Below are 21,263 nucleotides of genomic sequence, written 5' to 3'. Positions count from 1 at the left end.
TGCTTCATTGACAATGCCAAAGCCTTTGACTGTGTGGACCACAACAAACTGTGGAAAATTCTTAAAGAGATGGGAATACCAGACCACCTTACCTGCCTCCTGAGAAATCCTCATGCAAGTCAAGAAGCAACGGTTAGAACCAGACATGTAACAACGGACTGGTTCCAAATTAGGAAAGGAGTATGTCAAGGCTGTATATTGTCACCCTGCTTATTTAATTTATATGCAGAGTACATCATGCAAAATTCCAGGCTGGATGAGCATAAACTGGAATCAAGATTTCTGGGAGAAATATCAGTAACCTCAGATATGCAGATGACACCACCCTTACGGCAGAAAGTAAAGGGAAACTAAAGAGCCTCTTGATGAAAGAGGAGAGTGAAAAAGCTGGCTTAACACTCAACATTCAAAAAACTAAGGTCATGGCATCTGGTCCCATCACTTCATGGCAAATAGATGGGGAAACAATGGAAACAAAGAGAAGCTTAATTTTCTTGGGCTCCAAAATCACTGCAAATGGTGATTGCAGCCAGCCATGAAATTAAAAGATGCTTGCTCCTTGGAAGAAAAGCTATGACCAACCTAGGCAGCATATTAAAAAGCAGAGATTACTTTGCCAACAAAAGTTCATATAGTCAAGCTATGGTTTTTCCAGTAGTCATGTGTGAATGTAAGAGTTGGACCATAAAGAAGGCTGAATGCTGAAGAATTGATGCTTTTGAACTGTGGTGTTGGAGAAGACTCTTGAGAGTCCCTTGGACTGCAAGGAGATCAAACCAGTCAATCCTAAAGGAAATCAATCCTGAATATTCATTGGAAGGAATGATGCTGAAGCTGAAGCTCCAGTACTTTGGCTACCTGATGCGAAATGTCAACTCATTAGAAAAGACCCTGATGCTGGGAGAGATTAAAGGCAGGAAGTGAAGGGGACTACAGAGGTCAAGATGGTTGGATGGCATCACCGACTCAATGGACATGAGTTTGAGCAAGCTGCAGGAGATAGTGAAGGACAGGGAAGCCTGGTGTGCTGCAGTCCATGTGGTTGCAAAGAGTCGGACACTACTGAGCAACTAAGCAACAACAAATAATGATTAAGATTTCATCAGTACTTACACTTCCCCGGTAGTCTTCTAAGATTATAAAAACAAGAATACGTGTGAGTCATTAATTTTCACAATAACTGTATGAGCTAGGTACTTTCTGCATCCCTATTTCACAAATTTAAGAAACAGACAAAATGAGTTTAAATAACTTGACCAAGATAATCAGGCAAGGAGTGGATTTTTTCTGTTTTAAAATAATGTTTATGTCTCCTTTCTTTTTTTAAATTTATGTTTATTGAGATAACCTGGGTTTATAGCATCGTGTAAGTTTCATGTATACAACATTATATTTCTACTTCTGTGTAAAAAAATAAAGTACTTAAATGAAAAATAAAACTTTTTCTTCTACCTTTAAAAAAAAAATAGAAAACCACCCTGAGTTCTAACACTGGGAGACATTAGTTTTTTTCAAAATTAATTGAGTCTAAAAAGCATCCTCATAAAGGCTTAGCAAAGGGGTTCCCAATGAAAAGTTTCTGGAGGGTGCCCTTCAGATCTCAGTTCCTCAGGCTGTAGATGAAGGGGTTCAGCATGGGGGTGGCCATGGTGTACATCACTGTGGCTGCCATGTCCCTCTGGGTGGTGTGTGTGGATGCAGGGTTGAAGTAGACCCCAGTGATAGTCCCATAGAAGAGACAGACAACACAAAGGTGAGAGCCACATGTGGGGAATGCTTTCCATCTGCCCTGGACAGAAGGCACCTTCCACACAGTCACAGCAATGGGTGTATAGGAGGCCATGATGCACACAAAAGAAATGAGAACCACTGGGCCCCCCAAGGACCAACACCAGCATCTCATTGATTTGGGTGTCAGAGCAGGAGAGCTTGATCAAGGCATTGACATCACAGAAGAAGTGTGGGATCCTATTGGTGCAAAAGGGCAAGTGGGACATCAGGGTAGCGTGGACCATGGAGATGAGGTTGGCTGAGATCCAGGGCATCCCCACCAGCAAGGTACACAGAAGGACTCATGATTGCCATGTAGTGCAGTGGGCTGCAGATGGCCAGGTAGCGGTCGGAAGCCATGGCTAGAGAAGCATGCTGTCGGCTGCCCCAAAGGCGGTGAAGAAATACATCTGGGCCAGGCAAGCTGCGAAGGAGGTGGTGGTGAGCCCACACAGATGGTTCACCAGCATCTTGAGGATGGTGGTGGAGGTAAAGCAGATGTCAAGAAGAGACAAGTTGCTGAGGAAGAAACACATGGGGCTGTGGAGGTGAGGGTCCAAGATGATGGCCAGGATGGTGAGAAGATTCCCCAGGCACCCACTCAAATACAGAATGCAGGACAGGCTGAAAAGCACCTGCCTCTGCAGGGGCTGCTGGGAGAGGCCGAGGAGGATGAATTCAGAGACTTGGGTCTGATTGTCCATGTCCAGGCAGAGCTAAAGCCAGAAACAGGGCGTCAACAGTAGGTGGGCTCCTGGAGTGAAAACATGACCTCATTGCTTTTTCACACTCATCTTTCAAGATGCTTCTCACTTAACCTCTCTGAGCCTCTGTTTCCTCATCTGTTACATGGGATTGATAATTCTAACCTCTTAGCATCACTATAAGGATTAAATGAGAAGAATATATATTAGGAGTTTAAATCCATACACAACATGTAAACTATTTTATTAGTGGGAACTCACAGTGATGCAATCAAAACAGCGATGTGTTAATTAGCTTGAATGTCACTATTATTCCACATTGTGTACATACATTAAAATATCAAGCTGTATACCTTAATTAAACACATTTTTTATCTGCCAGTTATTCTTCAATAAGGATAGACAAATAAGAAATAAAAGCAAAATAAATAGTCTAAATATTTCAAGGATTTGACTTTATAAATAAAAATATGTAATAAAAAGTGATTCAGGATCAACCCTGAAGCCAGACAGACTGGGTTTAAAGTTCAGTTCTACCATTTACTAGCTGTGTGATATTAGGCAAGCTACTTAACCTCTCTGTGCCTTAGTTTTCTCACCTGTAAAATGAAGATAATAATAGTACCTGCTCCATAGAGTTGTTGTGAAAATGTGATTAGTTAGCATGTAAAATGCTGAACCTTATGTATTTTTCTGAGAGTTAACATCTTTCAGTGGTTGAGAGCAAGGACCCTTTGGAGGGGTAGAAGTTGCTGTCAGTTAAAGGTTACTGATTTAGGTTAGACACACCTGAAGTGTCTCCTCTCTAAAGCACCTGCACAAATAGACTAACCTTGAGCAAGAGAGTTGACATTTATTCCAGGCACTCCACTTTGGAACTAGCTGCTTGTCACATGTGTCGTCTCAGTCGCTAAGTCATCTCCAACTCTTTACGATCCCATGGACTGTAACCCACCAGTCTCCTCTATCCAAAGAATTCTCCAGGCAAGAACAGTGGAGTGGGTTGCCATTTCCTTCTCCAGGGAATCTTCCCTATTCAGGGATCAGCCTGTGTCTCCTGCATTGCAGGCAGATTCTCTACTGTCTAAGCCATCAGGTAAGCCCATCATTCTATTTAATCCTCAACAACACCATGAGCAGGCAGCTGAGGCTCCAAACCTAACTTCTGCATCACAATAACACTACCCACCCATGGGGCTGTGATGACAAGCACCCTAAATCCTTGTGGATGAAACCGATCAGAATCCTCCCAGCCTCTGAAGGGAAGTTTCAGATGGGGAGTCCTTCCCTGAAACCAGCCATGCTGCAGCTTGTCTTCTGGATTCACTTACCATCAATGACTATTCTATGTGCTAAGTCGCTTCAGTAATGTCTGACTCTTTGCAACCCCATGGATTGTAGCCCACCAGGCTCCTCTGTCCATGGCATTCTCCAGGCAAGAATACTAGAGTGCGTTGCCATGTCCTCTTCAAGGGGGTCTTCCCAACCCAGGAATCAAACCCACGTCTCTTATGTCTCCTGTATTGGCAGATGGGTTCTTTACAACTAGCACTGCCTGGAAAGCCCTAATGACTACTGTACCTCTGTTGGATTCCAGGACCTCTCAGCCCCCAGGTGTCGTGTTTCCAGGAATTTGGGGCTGCTGCAGCCTCAACTTTGTCTTGCAGCTGTGAAGGAAGAGTATGCTTTCTCAGGGAGCACTCAGCAGAACCACACCAACAGGTTTATAACTGGCTCTTTGTCCTCTGGGCATGATCCCCCAAGAACCTTGTTAGATCAAATACAATTAGCTTATCTTCCTTAGTGGTGCTCTTGAATCTAGCACCCTGTGGGAAAAACTTTTTATCCCAAAAAGCATTGCCTTTCTTCAGACCTGTCTTTCTTGGTTAACAGAGGGATAGCATGGTACTCAATATTTCCTATGAAGGAGCTCTTAAATATGTTATTCATATTTAAATGAATATGAATGCTCAGTGGTAAAAAATCTGCCTGCCAGTGCAGGAGACATGGGGTCTACCCCTAGTCCAGGAAGATCCCATATGCCACAGAGCAATTCAGCCCATGCATCCCGACTACTGAAGCCCGTGCTCACAAGAGAAGCCACCACAATGAGAAGCTCATGCAGCAACAAAGATCCAATACAGCCAAAAATAAATAAATAACAACAAAAGAATCATAGAGTAATTTTAAATGGAATTTAAAATGTTTTTTAAATGTTATTCCTAAAAATGGTTGCAATGTATTATTTTTTATGTGATTGGACATCCTATGATTTTTACAAAAGCCCAATGAGAAAAGCAATTATGCTTTATGAATTTCACCTCAGTACAAAAAGAAAGATGTTCAGCTTCCATCATGGTTTAAGAAATTACAACAAAAACAACAAAATATAACTTTTGGCCTGGAGAAATGCACAGTATGGACAACATTCAGCGTTGGCAAGTATATGAGGAAGTGAGCGTGCTCATGTACTGCTAGAGGGAGTGTAAATGGCTACAACCCTTTAGGGAGGGCAATTGATAGGTGGAGTTTGACTTGTTGAACATTCATCTGTATGGGTTGTTTCTAAATGTTGCCTTTTGGCTATTAAAAATAGTGCTGCTGTGAACATGCATGTATATGTATTTGTTTGAGTCTCTGATTTCAGTCTTTGGAAGTATAATCTAAAAATGGTTACTGGGTCATATGCTAACTCTATGCTTAGGTTTTGGGGGACCCACCAAACCACATCACTAAACAATTTGACATTCCCACGAGCTATGTACAAGGAGAATATCTCTCTAATCCTCACGAACATTTGTTCTCTTTCTGCTCCCCTTCTCTTTTTTTTTTTTTTTTTATTATAGCCATCTTGGTGTATGTGAAGTGGTGTGTCATTGTGATTTTGATTTGCACTTCCCTAGTGATTAATGATGCTGAACATCTCTTCATGCACTTCTAGGCCATTATATACCTCCTGTGGAGAAATGTTAATTTAAGCCTTTGCCCACTTTTGAAGTTGGATTTTAGGTCTTCTTGTTGCATCATAAGATCTCTTGACATATCCTAGAGCAAATAAATATTTTTTAAATAAGTGTCCCCTCTTGCTGGGCATCTTCCCAGGCAAACCCAACAACAGGACGAGTCAAGAGGATTGTGTCTCACAGCAGGAAAGGAGAGCGTGGGATGAATTGAGAGAGAAGCACTGAAACATATACATTTTTGTTGTTCAATTGCTCAGTCGTGTCTGACTCCTTACGACCCACCCCATGGACTGCAGCACAGCAGGTTTCCCTGTCTTTCACTATCTCCCAGAGTTTACTCAAACTCATGTCCATCAAGTCAGTGATGCTATCTAAGCATCTCATCCTCTGCCATCCCTTTCTCCTTTTTCCTTAAGTCTTTCCCCAGCATCAGGGTCTTTTCTAATGAGTCGCCTCTTCGCATCAGGTGGTCAAAGTATTGGAGCTTCAGTTTCAGCAATTCTTTCAATGAATGTCCAGGGTTGATTTCCTTTAGAATTGATTGGTTTGCTCTCTTTGCTGTCCAAGGGACTCTCAAGAATCTTCTTCAGCACCACAGTTCAAAAACATCAATTCTTCAGCACTCAGCCTTCTTTATGGTCCAACTCTCACATCTGTACATGACTACTGGAAAAAATAAAGCAGAAATAGATGTTTTTTTCTGGAACTCTCTTGCTTTTTTGATGATCCAATGGATGTTGGCAATTTGATCTCTGGCTCCTCTGCCTTTTCTAAACTCAGGTTGAACATCTGGAAGTTCACAGTTCATGTATTGCTGAAGCCTGGCTTGGAGAACTTCAAGCATTACTTTACTAGTGTGTGAGATGAGTGCGGTAGTTTGAGCATTCTTTGGCATTGCCTTTCTCTGGGATTGGAATGAAAACTGATCTTTTCCAGTCCTGTGGCCACTGCTGAGTTTTCCAAATTTGCTTGCATATTGAGTGCAGCAACTTCACAGCATCATCTTTTAGGATTTGAAATAGTTCAACTGGAATTCTATTACCTCCACTAGTTTAGTTCATAGTGATGCTTCCTAAAGCCCACTTGACTTCACATTCCAGAATATCGGGCTCTAGGTGAGGGATCACACCATCATGATTATCTGGGTCATGAAGATCTTTTTTGTACAGTTCTTCTGAGTATTCTTGCCACTTCTTAATATCTTCTGCTTCTGTTAGGTCCGTACGATTTCTGTCCTTTATTGAGCCTGTCTTTGCATGAAATATTCCCTTGCTATCTCTAATTTTCTTGAAGAGATCTCTAGACTTTCCCATTTCATTCTATTGTTTTCCTCTCTTTGCATTGATCGCTGAGGAAGACTTTCTTATCTCTCCTTGCTATTCTTTGGAACGCATTCAAATGAGTATAACTTTCCTTTTCTCCTCTGCTTTTTTTTTTTAACTTTACAAAATTGTATTGGTTTTGCCAAATATCAAAATGAATCTGCCACAGGTATACATGTGTTCCCCATCCTGAACCCTCCTCCCTCCTCCCTCCCCATACCATCCCTCTGGTTTTTTGCTTCTCTTCTTTTCACAGCTATTTGTAAGGCCTCCTCAGACAGCCATTTTGCTTTTTTGCATTTCATTTTTTGGGGGATGTTCTTGATCCCTGTCTCCTGTACAATGTCATGAACCTCAGTCCATAGTTCATCAGGCACTCTATCTATCAGATCTAGGCCCTTAAATCTATTTCTCACTTCCACTGTATAATCATAAGGGATTTGATTTAGGTCATACCTGAATGGTCTAGTGGTTTTCCCCACTTTCTTCAATTTCAGTCTGAATTTAGCAATATGGAGTTCATGATCTGAGCCACAGTCAGCTCCCTGTCTTGTTTTTGCTGACTGTATAGAGCTTCTCCATCTTTGGCTGCAAAGAATATAATCAATCTGATTTCGGTTTGGCCATCTGGTGATGTCCATGGCCATCTGGTGATTTCCATGTGTAGAGTCTTCTCTTGTGTTGTTGGAAGAGGGTGTTTGCTATGACCAGTATATTCTCTTGGCAGAACGCGACTAGCCAGTTGCCCTACTTTATTCTGTACTCCGTGGCCAAATTTGCCTGTTACTCCAGGTGTTTCTTGACTTTCTACTTTTGCATTCCAGTCCCCTATAATGAAAAAGACATCTTTTTTGGGTGTTAGTTCTAAAAGTCTTGTAGGTCTTCATAGAACCGTTCAACGTCAGCTTCTTCAGCATTACTGGTTGGGGCATAGGCTTGGATTACCATGATATTGAATGATTTGTCTTGGAAACGAACAGAGATCATTCTGTCATTTTTGAGATTGCATTCAAGTACTGCATTTCAGACTCTTTTGCTGACTATGATGACTACTCCATTTCTTCTAAGGGATTCCTGCCCACAGTAGTAGATATAATGGTCATCTGAGTTAGAACTGGACATGGAACAACAGACTGGTTCCAAATAGGAAAAGGAGTATGTCAAGGCTGTATATTGTCACCCTGCTTATTTAACTTATATGCAGAATAAATCATGAGAAATGCTGGGCTGGAGGAAGCACAAGCTGGAATCAAGATTGCTGGGAGAAATATCAATAACCTCAGATATGCAGATGACATCACCCTTATGGCAGAAAGTGAAGAACTAAAGAGCCTCTTGATGAAAGTGAAAGAGGAAAGTGAAAAGTTTGGCTTAAAGCTCAACGTTCAGAAAACTAAGATCATGGCATCCAGTCCCATCACTTCATTGCAAATAGATGGGGAAACAGTGGAAACAGTGGCTGACTTTATTTTTCTGGGCTCCAAAATCACTGCAGATGGTGATTGCAGCCATGAAATTAAAAGACACTTACTCCTTGGAAGGAAAGTTATGACCAACCTAGATAGCATATTGAAAAGCAGAGACATTACTTTTGTCAACAAAGGTCCATCCAGTCAAAGCTATGGTTTTTCCAGTAGTCATGTATGGATGTGAGAGTTGGACTATAAAGAAAGCTGAGCACCGAAGAATTGATGCTTTTGAACTGTGATGTTGGAGAAGACTCTTGAGAGTCCCTTGGACTGTAAGGAGATCCAACCAGTCCATCCTAAAGGAGATCAGTCCTGGGTGTTCATTGGTAGGACTGATGCTGAAGCTGAAACTCCAATACTTTGGCCACCTGATGTGAAGAGCTGACTTATTTGAAAAGACCCTGATACTGGGAAAGATTGAAGGCAGAAGGAGAAGGGGACGACAGAGGATGAGATGGTTGGATGGCATTGCCGACTCAAGGGACATGAGTTTGGGTAAATTCTGGGAGTAGGTGATGGACAGGGAGGCCTGGCATGCTGCGGTTCATGGGGTCCCAAAGAGTCGGACACAACTGAGCAACTAAACTGAACTGAACTGGAAAAAAAAACATAGTTTGAAACATATACATTACCATGTGTAAAATAGATAGCTAGAAGGAAGTGGCTGTATGACACAAGGATCTCATCCTGGTGCTCTGTAACTACCTAGAGGGGTGGGTTGAGGGGGAAGGTGAGAGAGAAGTTCAAGAGGGAGAGGATATATGTATATTTATGGTTGATTCACATCCTCCAATTAAAAATAATATTTTTTTAAGTAAAAAAAAAAGAAAAGAGGGTTGTTTCCATGCAAGTCATGGTAGGTCCTGCCCCCAGATCAACTTTTTTGCTCATCCCAGGACTGCCTTGAGCATCAATTCAGATGTGTCTGTAATACAGTGAGGTAAGTCACTCAGTTGTGTCCAACTCTTTGTGACACCATGGACAGTAGCACACTAGGCCCTTCTGTCCATGGTATTCTCCAGGCAAGAATACTGGAGTGGATAGCCATTCCATTCTCAGGGTATCTGCCAGGCTCAGGGACTGAACCCAGGTCTCCTGCATTGAAAGCAGATTTTTTACCAGCTGAGCCACCAGGAAAATCTGAATACAGTCAGCTATGGAGGCACTGACTATGTGCCGAGCACTGTGTGGTTACTGGAGAAACAATAACAAATAACCAAAGTCTCTTTAAGCCACAGCCTCACAGCTTTGCAAAGCTTTTCTCACAGGCAGAACATGTGCGTTTCTGGATTCCTCCACTGGGTTTAACATGGGTGATAATCAGTGATTATTAGTTCATGTTGTTTCATTCTCCTAAACATTTATCCATCCCCTGCTGAGTGCCAGGCTGCTGCTCACAGCTTCAGACAAGGAGATGGGTCATCTTCATCCTTCCCTGGAGAATATTGTTCTCTACCTCCTCCTTCCACTGTACCATGCCCTTGAGTTAGGGAATGTGTGGCAGTTTTCCTTCTTTTTAATTTGATACCAAATGTGGGCAGTGCTAGTGGTAAAGAACCCACCTGTCAATGCAGGAGACATAAGAGAGGCAGGTTCGATCCCTGGGTTGGGAAGATCCCCTGGAGGAGGGCATGGCAACCCACTCTAGTATTCTTGCCTGGAGAATCCCATGGACAGAGGAGCCTGGCGGGCTACAGTCCATAAGGTTGCACAGTGTCAGATACGACTGAAGTGACTTTGCACACACACATGTGAAATCTGGTGGACACTCTTTAGTGTTTGTGGCCATTGAATTGTAGGTGGGGGCTTCCCTGGTGGCTCAGTTGTAAAAAGAATCCATCTGCCAATGCAGGAGAAACGGGTTCAATCCCTGGGTTGGAAAGATCCCCTGGAGAAGGAAATGACAACCCACTCCAGTATTCTTGCCTGGGAAATTCCATGGACAGAGACTTTGCAGGGTACAGTCCATGCGGTTGCAAAAAAGCCAGACATGACTTAGCGACTAAACAACAACAATTGTAGATGGGTTTCCTTTTTCAGTCTTTTTACCTCAATAGTTTCCAGGAAATGGAAAGGGACAGTAACCTTCCCAGGAGTCTGTCACATCTTAACTGCATTTATCTCCCAGCAGCTGAATGACTTGTCCTCTGATTTGTTTCCCTCTCTTATCTAAAAGCTCTTAGTAGAATCGGGTTTCAGTCATCTTTCCTCTCTAGCACACAGAAGGAGTGCCATACTTGTTTCTAGGATAAATTTCCAGCCAAGGAATGGAAGGGTAAGTTGAGTTGAAGTGCTCTTTCATTTCTTCATCAGCATCTTGCTGAAGAGATGTCCTATTTCTGATACAAATGGTTGCCAGTCATTAGAGGAAGGGAACCATATTTGATCTACTCTTTGATAACTTGGAGGAGTCAGAACAGCCACACTAGCTAGTTGGTTTGTAAGCATGACCAGCCTTGAGCTAGCACTTATCTCCAGCTCAGAGAAAGTCAAGCCCCAACCACTACGCATTCGACAGATGTATGTGTGAAATATCTAAGCCCATCATTGGGAAGACTACCAGTGACCAGAATAGACATGATATCTGCCTTGATGGGACATACAGTGAAGGGGAAAAGGCAGATGATAACTGAATTTAGAAAAAAGTGCAGACTATGAGAAAAGGAAGATGGTGCCTTCAAGACAACCCAATCCTTACTTAGATATCTTCACATAAGGCTTTAAAAATGTTTCACTTAAAGACCCTGGAATACCTGTAATTATTAAAGTCACTTAATATTTGGGTGCAATAGTAAATGTGATCTTTTCTAAATATTTCTGTGTCTCTCAGTTTGTTCTTGGTTTATAAAAATGCAATTAATCAGTCTATTGACTCTGAATGCAGAAAACTTGGTACATGCTTATAAACACTAAAGGTGAAGGTAGATTCGTGTCTCTGTAAATACAAGTGATATACCAGTGAAAAATTATGGTTTTGTGTTTTCCTTTCCAAATTTTCATACTTTTATTTCTTGGTTTTATTATTAAAGTTTAGCTTTATTTTAATTAATTTATTTTTTATTTTCTTAAATTTATTTATTTTAATTGGAAGATAATTACTTTACTTTTTTAAACAGTTTTTTCCATACATCAGTATGAATCAACTGTAGACATATATTTGTCCCCTCCATTCTATACCCCCCTCCCACCTCCTGCCCCACTCCATCCCTCCAAGTTGTCACAGAGCATTGGCTTTGGTTGCCCAAGAGCATACATTAAACTCCCAAAAGCTCTCTATTTGTCATGTGGTAATGTATATATTTCTGTGCAATTCTGTCAAATCATTTGGTTTCTGCCATACATCAGCGATAGATATATATATGTCCCCTCCCTCTTGGGCCTCCCTCTCACCTCCCACCCCATTCTACCCCTCTACGTTGTCACAGAGCACTTGATTTGAGCTCCCTGCAGCATAGAGCAAATTCCCAGTGGCCTTCTATTCTGAATATGGTAATGGATACATTTCAGTGCTAGTCATTCGATTTGTCCCCCCCTCCTTCCCCCGCTGTGTCCACAAGACTGTTCTCTGTATCTGTGTCTCCATTGCTGCCCTGCAAATAGGTTCATCAGTACCATCTTTCTAGATTCCATATCTATGCATTAATGTATGATATTTGTTTTTCTCTCCCTGACTTACTTCACTCTGTATAATAGGCTCTAGGTTCATCCACCTCATTTGAACTGACCCAAATGTGTTCCTTTTTATAGCTGAGTAATATTCTATTGTATATATGTACCATGACTTCTTTATTCATTTCTTGGTTTTTGTTTTGTTGTGCCTTACTGCTTCATCCAGGACAACCATTAGAATGTGGAAGAAAACTCATGCCGTTAGCACATCTAACAAACCCATATATTGTTCCTGAGCAAAAATGCAATGCTCTCAACACTGTACTGTTAAATATGATACTTACAGGCCAGTTTTGTGTAAACATCATTTTGGTTAAAGTGTTTCCCTTCTACTACCAGTTTGCTGAGTTTCTTTTTAATATTTATTTGGCTGTTGGGTCTTAGTTGTGGCATATGGGATCTTTCATTGCAGTGTGTGGTTTCTTCATTGTAGCACATGAGTTTACTTGCCCCACAGCATGTGGGATCTTAATTCTCCGACCAGGGATTGAACCTGTATCCCATGAATTGGAAGGCACATTCATAACCACTGGACCACCAAGGAAGTCTCTGAGTTTCTTTTTGAATCGTGTTTACCTTATATGAGTTATTTTAAATTGCATTGATTAATTTAAATTTTTATGTAGATTATTCCTATAGACATAAATTAGAAGAAATATATAACTAGCTCCTGTGTCTCAGTTTTATTTATTTATTTTTTAATTTTATTTTATTTTTAAACCTGAAACACTGTATTAGTTTTGCCAAACATCAAAACGAATCCGCCACAGGTGTCTCAGTTTTAATAATTACAACACTTGGCCAAGGTTCTCAATTATTTGATAAATTATTTCAAAGAAAATCCCATACTATACATAAATTTACTTGTAATTACTTATTATGTATTGCTACTCTATTTACCTACCTATCATGCCATTAGCACATCTAATAAGCAAATAAAAATGCTTTATATTTCCTAATACAAATGATGTTCAAATACTGTGATTTCTTCAAAAATGTCTGTTTGAAATAAAAATCCAAACATGTACACATGTTTAGCTATGTCTTTAAAGTTCTTTTACTTTCTAACAATCCTACTTTTCCTTTATTTGTATAATTTTGGGCATAAAAATCAGATTCTTTGCCCTGTAGAAAGTCCTACATGATACATATCACATATCATGTTCTATATGATACATGTTAGTATCATGTCCTTCATGATACATTTTTCTCATTGTTCCATCTTGGTGTCATTTTACATGAACCCCAACATAATTTAGACAGATAAACAAGAGAGGAGAAAGATGCTACCAAGAGAACCGGGGCTTGCAAGAAGACTCCCTTTTCTGCAGTGAAGTTAGGAAATTGTTCTGAGGTTATGCCTAATAACAATCTCTCCCAAGCCTGGAGATAGAGGAAAGGCAGCAGGCTCAGCAGACCTGTGGCTTCTTGCAGATCCAGGAATAACTACCAATATGTATTACATTTATCAGACGACCAGAACTCAGACTTCTTCATGTAGACACAGTCATGGCAAAAAGATTCATTAGAAGGCCAGTTGCTGTGAAAACACACACAAGCATCAGCTGAGTCCCTTAACCACAGTGTTGGCACTCTAGCCATGCCCAGCTGGAACTCTTACCAACAAAGTCCCAGAAGAGGATTGAGCCACCGGGTGAGAGTCTATCCCTAAAGATACATGAAATCTAAGAAATAACCATATCTTATAACAAGCCATACCTCATACAGTAGGGAACTACTGGCATTGAAGACATTATCATTACCTGCTGTGAGGGATTATCCTGTACATTATAGGATACTGTGGTCCCTGCCCACTAGGTGTCAGTAGCAGCTACTCTCTATCATGGCAACCAAAAATATCCCAGACAGTGCCAAATATCTAGGGGGGGAGGGGGGAGGGGGGAACATCACAATCATCTGATGCAAAATCTTGCATTATAAATAAAATAAATGAGGCTCAGGTGGGCAGGTGACTTAAAATCTCTAGATCTCGGAGATTAAGTTTGACAACATGATGCATCTGAGTGTCTGGCATATAATAGGTATTATGTCTGCCAAATGATCCATATCCTCCTTTCTAAATGTTTCTTAAAATGTTTGCAACCTTCATTCATTCATTCCAAAACTGTTTGTTGTGCACCTGCTGTGTACCAAGCCTTGTACCAGATACTGGAGTCACAAAGATGTGTGGAATGCCTGCCTACTTACTCTAAAGAAGCAGCTCACCTGATGGATTATATGTGTATAAGGAAAGGAAGATCATATTAAACACAGGCACAAAACTCTGCATAGTGTGTGGCTGGGATATTAAGGGAGTTGAATTAATTCATACTGGGCATGGGATAGATTGCTGTATGGGGCACAGTATCTGCATGGAGCCCTGTTGAGCACAGGGCTCAACAGACATAATGCAATTCACCAAATCAACAGAATGTGTTCTAGTCAAATGACACAGCAGGAGCAAGAGTAGAAGGATAAAGATGCATAAATATGCAAGACAGTCCTTTAAAAAGTAGGAATAGAACTATCCTATGACCCAATAATCCCACTACTAGGCATATACCTTGAGAAAACAATAACTGAGAGAGATGCATATACCACAGTTCATTGCAGCACTATTTACAATAGCTAGGACATGGAAGCAATCTAGAAGTCCATTGACAGACTGATGGATAAAGAAGCTGTGGTACATATATACAATGGAATATTACTCAGCCATAAAAAGAACACATTTGAGTCAATCCTAATGATGTGGATTACCCTACAGCATATAATACAGTGAAGTTAAGTCAGAAAGAGAAAAACAAATTTCATATATCAACACATATACATAGAATCTAGAGGGGGGCTTCCTTGGTGGCTCAGTGGTAAAGAATCCACCTGCAATGCAGGAGTTGCATGAAATGCAGGTCCAATTCCTGGGTAGGGAAGATGCCCTGGAGGTGGGCATCCAACCCACAAGTATTCTTGCCTGGAGAATCCCATTGACAGAAGAGCCTGGTGGGCTACAGTCCATAGCGTCACAAAGAGTCAGACACAACTGAAGCAAGTTAGCACGCATAAATGGAGATACAAACATAGAGAACAGACTTGTGAAAATAGTGGGGGATGGAGAGGGTGGGACGAATTGAGAGAGTAGCATGGAAACATATACTTTACCATATGTAAAACAGATAGCCAGTGGGAGTTTGCTGTACAAATCAGGGAAGCCAAAACCAGGGCTCTGTGACAACCTAGAGGAATGGGATGGGGTGGGAGGTGGGAGGGGGCTTCAAGAGGGAGGGGATATATGCATACCAATGGCTGATTCATGTTGATCTACAGCAGAGACCAACATGATATTATTGCAAAGCAATTATCCTCCAATTAAAAATAAATAAAATTTTTAATTGCAAGACAAGGTCCATGAATTGAGTTATTAGGCACGTAGCTGTGGCAAGGAATTGGAGAGCACTTGGGAGTACAGGAAATGAGATGGTGAAGATAAGTGGCACCCAATTTGTGGGCACAGAAAGGTGCCATCATAAAGATTCTGGACTATGAGTGTGCAACTGAGGAGTTAAATGTTTTCTAAAACTATATCAAAGACATATTTTAGAAAGCTGGCACCCTGGACTTGACTACGGCATGATTTGCTGAAGGTAAGACTACATATAGGAAATATAATAATTGTCTTGAGACCTGAACTGAGGTGGAAGCAGAAGGGATATAAGAAAAAAAATGTACACAAGACGGTCCAGGAGGCTTGGGGTGCAGTTCTGGAAAGATGTTTGGAAGTGAAGGAAAGTTCAAACACAGATGATGATCAGAACATGAGGTTACTGAATTATTTGCTGAGGAGTTACGACTAGATCCCCTGGGTAGTCACTCTCCTCTCTTGCCTCTCCTAAATTTTGTTCTATAGGACACTAGAGACTCTAAAAGTGAAAGTGTTAGTCACTCAGTCTTGTCCGACTCTTTGCAACCCCATGGACGTAGCTGGCCAGGTTCCTCTGTCCATGGGATTTTCCAGGCAAGAATACTGGAGTGGGTTGCCATTTCCTTCTCCAGGGGATCTTCCTGACCCAGGGATCGAATCTGTGTCTCCTGTAGCTCCTGCATTGCACGCAGATTCTTTACCATCTGAGCCATCAGAGAAGTCCCTAGAGACTTTATATAGGTCCAGATGAGCTCTTAATAAGCTTGGCATGTCACACATTGCCTATTCCTCTCCTTGCTGCTGCTAAGTCGCTTTAGTCGTGACTGACTCTGTGCAACCCCATAGACGGCAGCCCACCAGGCTCCCCCATCCCTGGGATTCTCCAGGCAAGAACACTGGAGTGGGTTGCCATTTCCTTCTCCAATGCATGAAAGTGAAAGGTGAAAGTAAAGTCGCTCAGTTGTGTCCGACTTGAGCGACCCCATGGACTGCAGCCTACCAGGCTCCTCCGTCCATGGGACTTTCCAGGCAAGAGTACTGGAGTGGGGTGCCATTGCCTTCTCCAATTCCTCTCCTTAAAGTGTTCAATTCCTTTCAATGTAGCAGAAGTCCTACAATAAGGAACTTCTTGTTTAGTGTTTCCTTTTTATATACACTTCCCTTGTGGCTCAGCTGGTAAAGAATCTGCCTGCAATGCTGGAGACATGGGTTTGATCCCTGAGTTGGGAAGATCCTCTGGAGAAAGGAAAGCCTACCCACTCCAGTGTTCTGGCCTGGAGAATTTCATGGACTGTATAGTCCATGGGGTCGCAAAGAGTCGGACACAACTGAGTGACTTTCACTTTTTATAACACAAATACATTTTATTGCAAAACAATCCATGTAATATAGATGAAAGTAAAAATCCATTTTTACCAACCACCCATTCCTATTCCAAACTCATTCCAGTCCCCTCCCAGAACAATGATCATTTCCAGTTTGGTGCTATATTTCTGGAAATTTCTATGTAAATATATACATATTTTTTTTACAAAAAATATAATTTTGAGGGAAATCAAATTGATACACATTTTGATACATATTTTCCCCAAACTTGCTTTTTTCACTGTTGTAACATATTTATTGTTCAAACATATGGATCTAACTTAATTTTTTTTAAATTACTTAGTGTGAATATGCCACATTTGTTTTGTCACTCCTCAAGAGACATTTAAGCAATCAATAATCTGTGACCACTGCAGACAATGCTAAACTGCACATCCTTATACACATATGCAGATGTTTCTCTGGAATAGATACCAAGAGGTGAAAATTCTGGGAATAATATGTACATTTTAAATCTTAATAGATATTGTTGGCCTAAACCAAACTGCCTGTCACATTTTCTATTGTCATGCGTAATGTTATTTTGTTAGTGTCAAGTGTGTGTGTGCGCATGCAAACCATAATCAAACAACATTAGATAGGATATATGTATACCTGTTTAATGCTGTTAATTATGGTTTGCACACAAACAAATGACACTAACAAAGTAACATTAAACATGACAATTGGAAATATGACTGGCAGTTTGGTTTAGGTCAAAATTAGATCCTTGAGGGAATTGAGGATCTACGGGAAGATGGTTCCAAGATCCATCTTCCAAAGAGAAAGACTACAACAGGGGCACTCACATGACGATAGGGACTGAGCCATGGGACAGACTGCAACAGAGACACTCACATGAAGGTAGGCACTGAGCCATCTTGCCACTTGTAAATGCCTTTTGAGTACTGTTTCCTGAGGCCTATCCAGTATGGGAAATCTCCTTGTAGACTCAAGAATGTCTGTGTGGGGAGAGGGCAGTTTAAGTCAAGCAATACTACAGCCAGAGGTGGGGATGGTGGTAGATGCACTCTAAGAACTGGGCTAACCTATAAGACTCCATGGATAGGGATGTCACCCCATGTCACAGCTGAACACGCTAACCGAGAGCTCTGAGTTGACCTCCACATCCACCATTATTACAGCCGATGCAGTCAGCACATTACCAACACTTGTGATCCTTAGGCTCCTCATCTGTAAACTGCACATAACAATGGCAGGTGCCTTCTAGGATTTTTCTGGAAGGTCCAGTGAGGGAAAGAGCTTAGTGTGTTTCCTCATTGAACATTGGGTAGGAACTACTTGGGAGTGTTACTTAAGGGCATACAGCCATGGACAGGATAAAGAGCTTGGACACTACCCGGTAGAAATGGTTCTGGCCATCAGTTGGATTCCACTGACCAACACTGAGTTCTGGTGTGTGTCCAGCCTGGTTCCAGCACTAGGGGCTCAAGGGTGAGTCAGATCCACCTCCTTTTTCTGAGGGCAGCAGGACATGTGGGGACCTGGACCCATTATCTGGCAGCACATCCCAGTGTTGAAGAACAGAGAGTAGAAAGAATGCTGAGGAACAATGTTAGGTCTGATAGTGAAGAAGGAGTAGGAATTATCCACACAGATTAAGGGAGGGAGAGCATTTCAGACAGAAGGGCCAGGAAGTAGAATTGGTCAGAAGCAGGTCACAAAAGAAGGCTGGCCAACTCTACTTTGCCAACAGACTGGATATGTAATATGAAGCACAGAATGAAGATCTGCATTAGATTCTACAGGGGACAAGGACATCAGTTTGCATTGGCCACAAGGACCCCCAAGGCATCCCTTCCTCCTTTTCACCTGCTCTGCTTGGCTGTTGATGATGACCAGGTGAGCACCCTCCTCAGCACAGCGACCCATGGCTTTGAACCAGGGGGTTCATCAGTGGAAAAATTGTAGCAGGATCCCTGGAATGCCTTCCAGGTCTTTGGGCAGGACTCACAGGAGGAGTCTGGGAAAGGGGAAAGAGGTCAGGTCGGCTGGGTCTGGTAGCTGCTCTGGTCACTGAATGCAGACACCAATGAAATGACTTGAATTTGACCCACCTGTGCATCCTTGACACTATGCAAAAGTGAAACACACTGGCTTCCTAGTTGTCCACTGAAGGGATGGACCTTATCAGAGGTAGAATGCAAAGCAGGGTTGCCTCAGACTTTGTGTTAACTTCAACCGTGACAGGGGTTTGATTGAAATAACCCACATGACACACTCCTGTGCTACAAGAACTGCGGCCATCAACGGTGCTGGAAAGAGCAACCTCCCTCTCCAAACTCTGATCTTCACCACTCAAACCACCCCATCTCCTTACCATTGCCTGCCCTTACAGCCTCCATTTGCGGGAAGATTTCTCCCCGAATGATGTCCTGTTTATGTCCAGCATCTGCCAGACCCTGTAGAACTGAGAGACCCATTGAGAAAGGCCGATTGAAACCTAGTGGTACACATGGTTTCCAAAGAAGCCCACCATTCTGATCAGCACTCATATTTGATGTCCGGTTGCTTCAGATCTTCCTGCATCTGGTTTATGAAGGGTAAGACTAAGGAGATAAAAGTGATATACTCTAGAGCCTTAGACACAGTTTTTTCACCATCCCCCAAATTCTCCAGGCTGAGATGGGGAGGGCAATTTCTTGCTGAAGTCATAGGTTCAGGAACACAGTCCAGCCACCCCTTACTGCTCCATCTTCCTCACAGCCCCATAAAACCCTCTTCTCAAGACCAGATTTGAGGTCCCAGTCTATCGGATCACCTTTCCCACTGGTCCTGCCAACTTACCTTCAGCTGGAACTGCACCAAGGATCAGAACTAACAGAAGCAGCATCAGGGTCACTGTCAGGCAGAAAAACTTCCAGGGATCCTCCTGGGGAGGCTTTTGATCCTGCTGTGCTGTAGAGACAGGAGCAAGAGTGAATCAGCGGGATATCCCGCACACAGTGCGGGAAAGGGCTTCCCAGGTGGCGCTAGTGATAAAGAACTTGCCTGCCAATGAAGGAGATGTATGAGATGCAGGTCAGATTCCTGGGGCAGGAAGATCCCCTGGAGGAAGAAATGGCAACCCACTCCAGTATTCTTCTTTGGGAAATCCCATGGACAGAGGAGCCTGGCGGAGCTACAGTTTATGGGGTCACAAAGAGTCAGACACGACTGAAGTGACTGAGCACAGCACTCAGAGTCAGGAAAAGTGCTGATATAGTGCAAGGCTGTGGAGGGCTGAGACTGTATCACTCACTGGAGTAGGAAGTGGTGAGTGATCACTGGTATTGCGGAAGGTGTCTACTCCTGCCTCACCTGGGTCCCTGGGACGGGGCAGAGATTTTTCCCCCATTGGTGTGCAGTCCTGCAGGCTGCTGCTCTCTGTGCCTATATCCAGCTGTAGCTGCAGCTCCTGCTCTAGCCACCCACAGCCCTTCTGGTTTAACTGAAGACATGCCCTTCCTATGTGGGGAAATGCAACCCCCATGTAAACCATCAGATATTTCCTATCTGGTTCAGCAAAGCCCCTGAGTTCTCTAGATGGCTTATCATCATTCATATCATGGGAAAATGATACTGGCACCTTGGAGAAGGTATTCTGCTCCCAGTATATTCTCTACAGCTTTCATTTCTGCTGCCCCAGAAATCTGCCTTGAGGGCTCTGGTGCATTTGTGTCTTAAGGCTTCAGGTCACACTCATTTCAAAAGACTTTGCATTTTCTCAGAGATAAAATTGTGTTAATTTCAACATTGGCATTCTTTTTATGACTCTTCTCTCAGAGCATGTGGCTGATCATTCCCCACATATTGATGTTTTATAATTTTACATTTTAATGGAGAACATGATACAATAAGAAAGAGAAGCAAGTGAATGTTGATGGAGAGGCTTCTGTTTGTCAAACCCATTTTTAGGGAACTTTCATACCGTGTCATTTTTTTTAAGAGGAAGTCTTTTTTAATTGGTTATTTATTTATTTCTGGTTGTTCTGGGTCTTTGTTGAAGCACAGGCTTTGTGTGTGTGTGTGTGTGCACACATTATTTTTGGAATCTACCCAGCTTGGGATTCTCTGAGTTCCTTCAATCTGTCTTTTCATTATCTTTCATAATTTTTATAAAATTCTCAGAATTCTGAGCCTCATATCTCTTATTTATTTACTATAATCTGAGATATGCCACCTAAATTCTCAAACTGTTTTCTTATTTGTAAAATGGAAATAACTAGAATATCTGCCTATCTGCATTGAGAACATGGTATTTGGTGGTTCAGGCTTCCCAGGTGGCTCAGTGGTAAAGCATCCACCTGCCAATGCAGGAGATGCAGGAGATGTGGGCTCAATCCCTGGATCGGGAAGATCCCCTGGAGAAGGAAATGGTAACCCACTCCAGTATTCTTGCCTGGGAAATCCCACGGACAGAGGAGAATGGCAGTCTACAGTTCATGGGGTCACAAAAGAGTCGGACACGACTTAGCAACTAAAGAACAACAACAATCTTGTGGTTCACAAGCCCCTGATAAGCACCTCTATAGATCTTTTTAAAAGTACAATTATACTCTTAGAATTGACCAAGCAGGACA

The 21,263-nt window shown here is 42.2% G+C and overlaps 1 pseudogene; it reads right to left on the bottom strand.

Annotated features, from left to right (window-relative positions):
- Positions 1-1,540: 1,540 nt before the first annotated feature.
- On the bottom strand, positions 1,541-2,474 carry LOC123335260 (annotated as a pseudogene).
- Positions 2,475-21,263: the final 18,789 nt, after the last annotated feature.

Source organism: Bubalus bubalis, chromosome 9 (assembly GCF_019923935.1).
Source record: "Bubalus bubalis isolate 160015118507 breed Murrah chromosome 9, NDDB_SH_1, whole genome shotgun sequence".
Lineage (NCBI taxonomy): Eukaryota > Metazoa > Chordata > Mammalia > Artiodactyla > Bovidae > Bubalus > Bubalus bubalis.
Note: the sequence above shows the minus strand (reverse complement) of the source record. Positions and strands in the feature narration are given on the sequence as shown.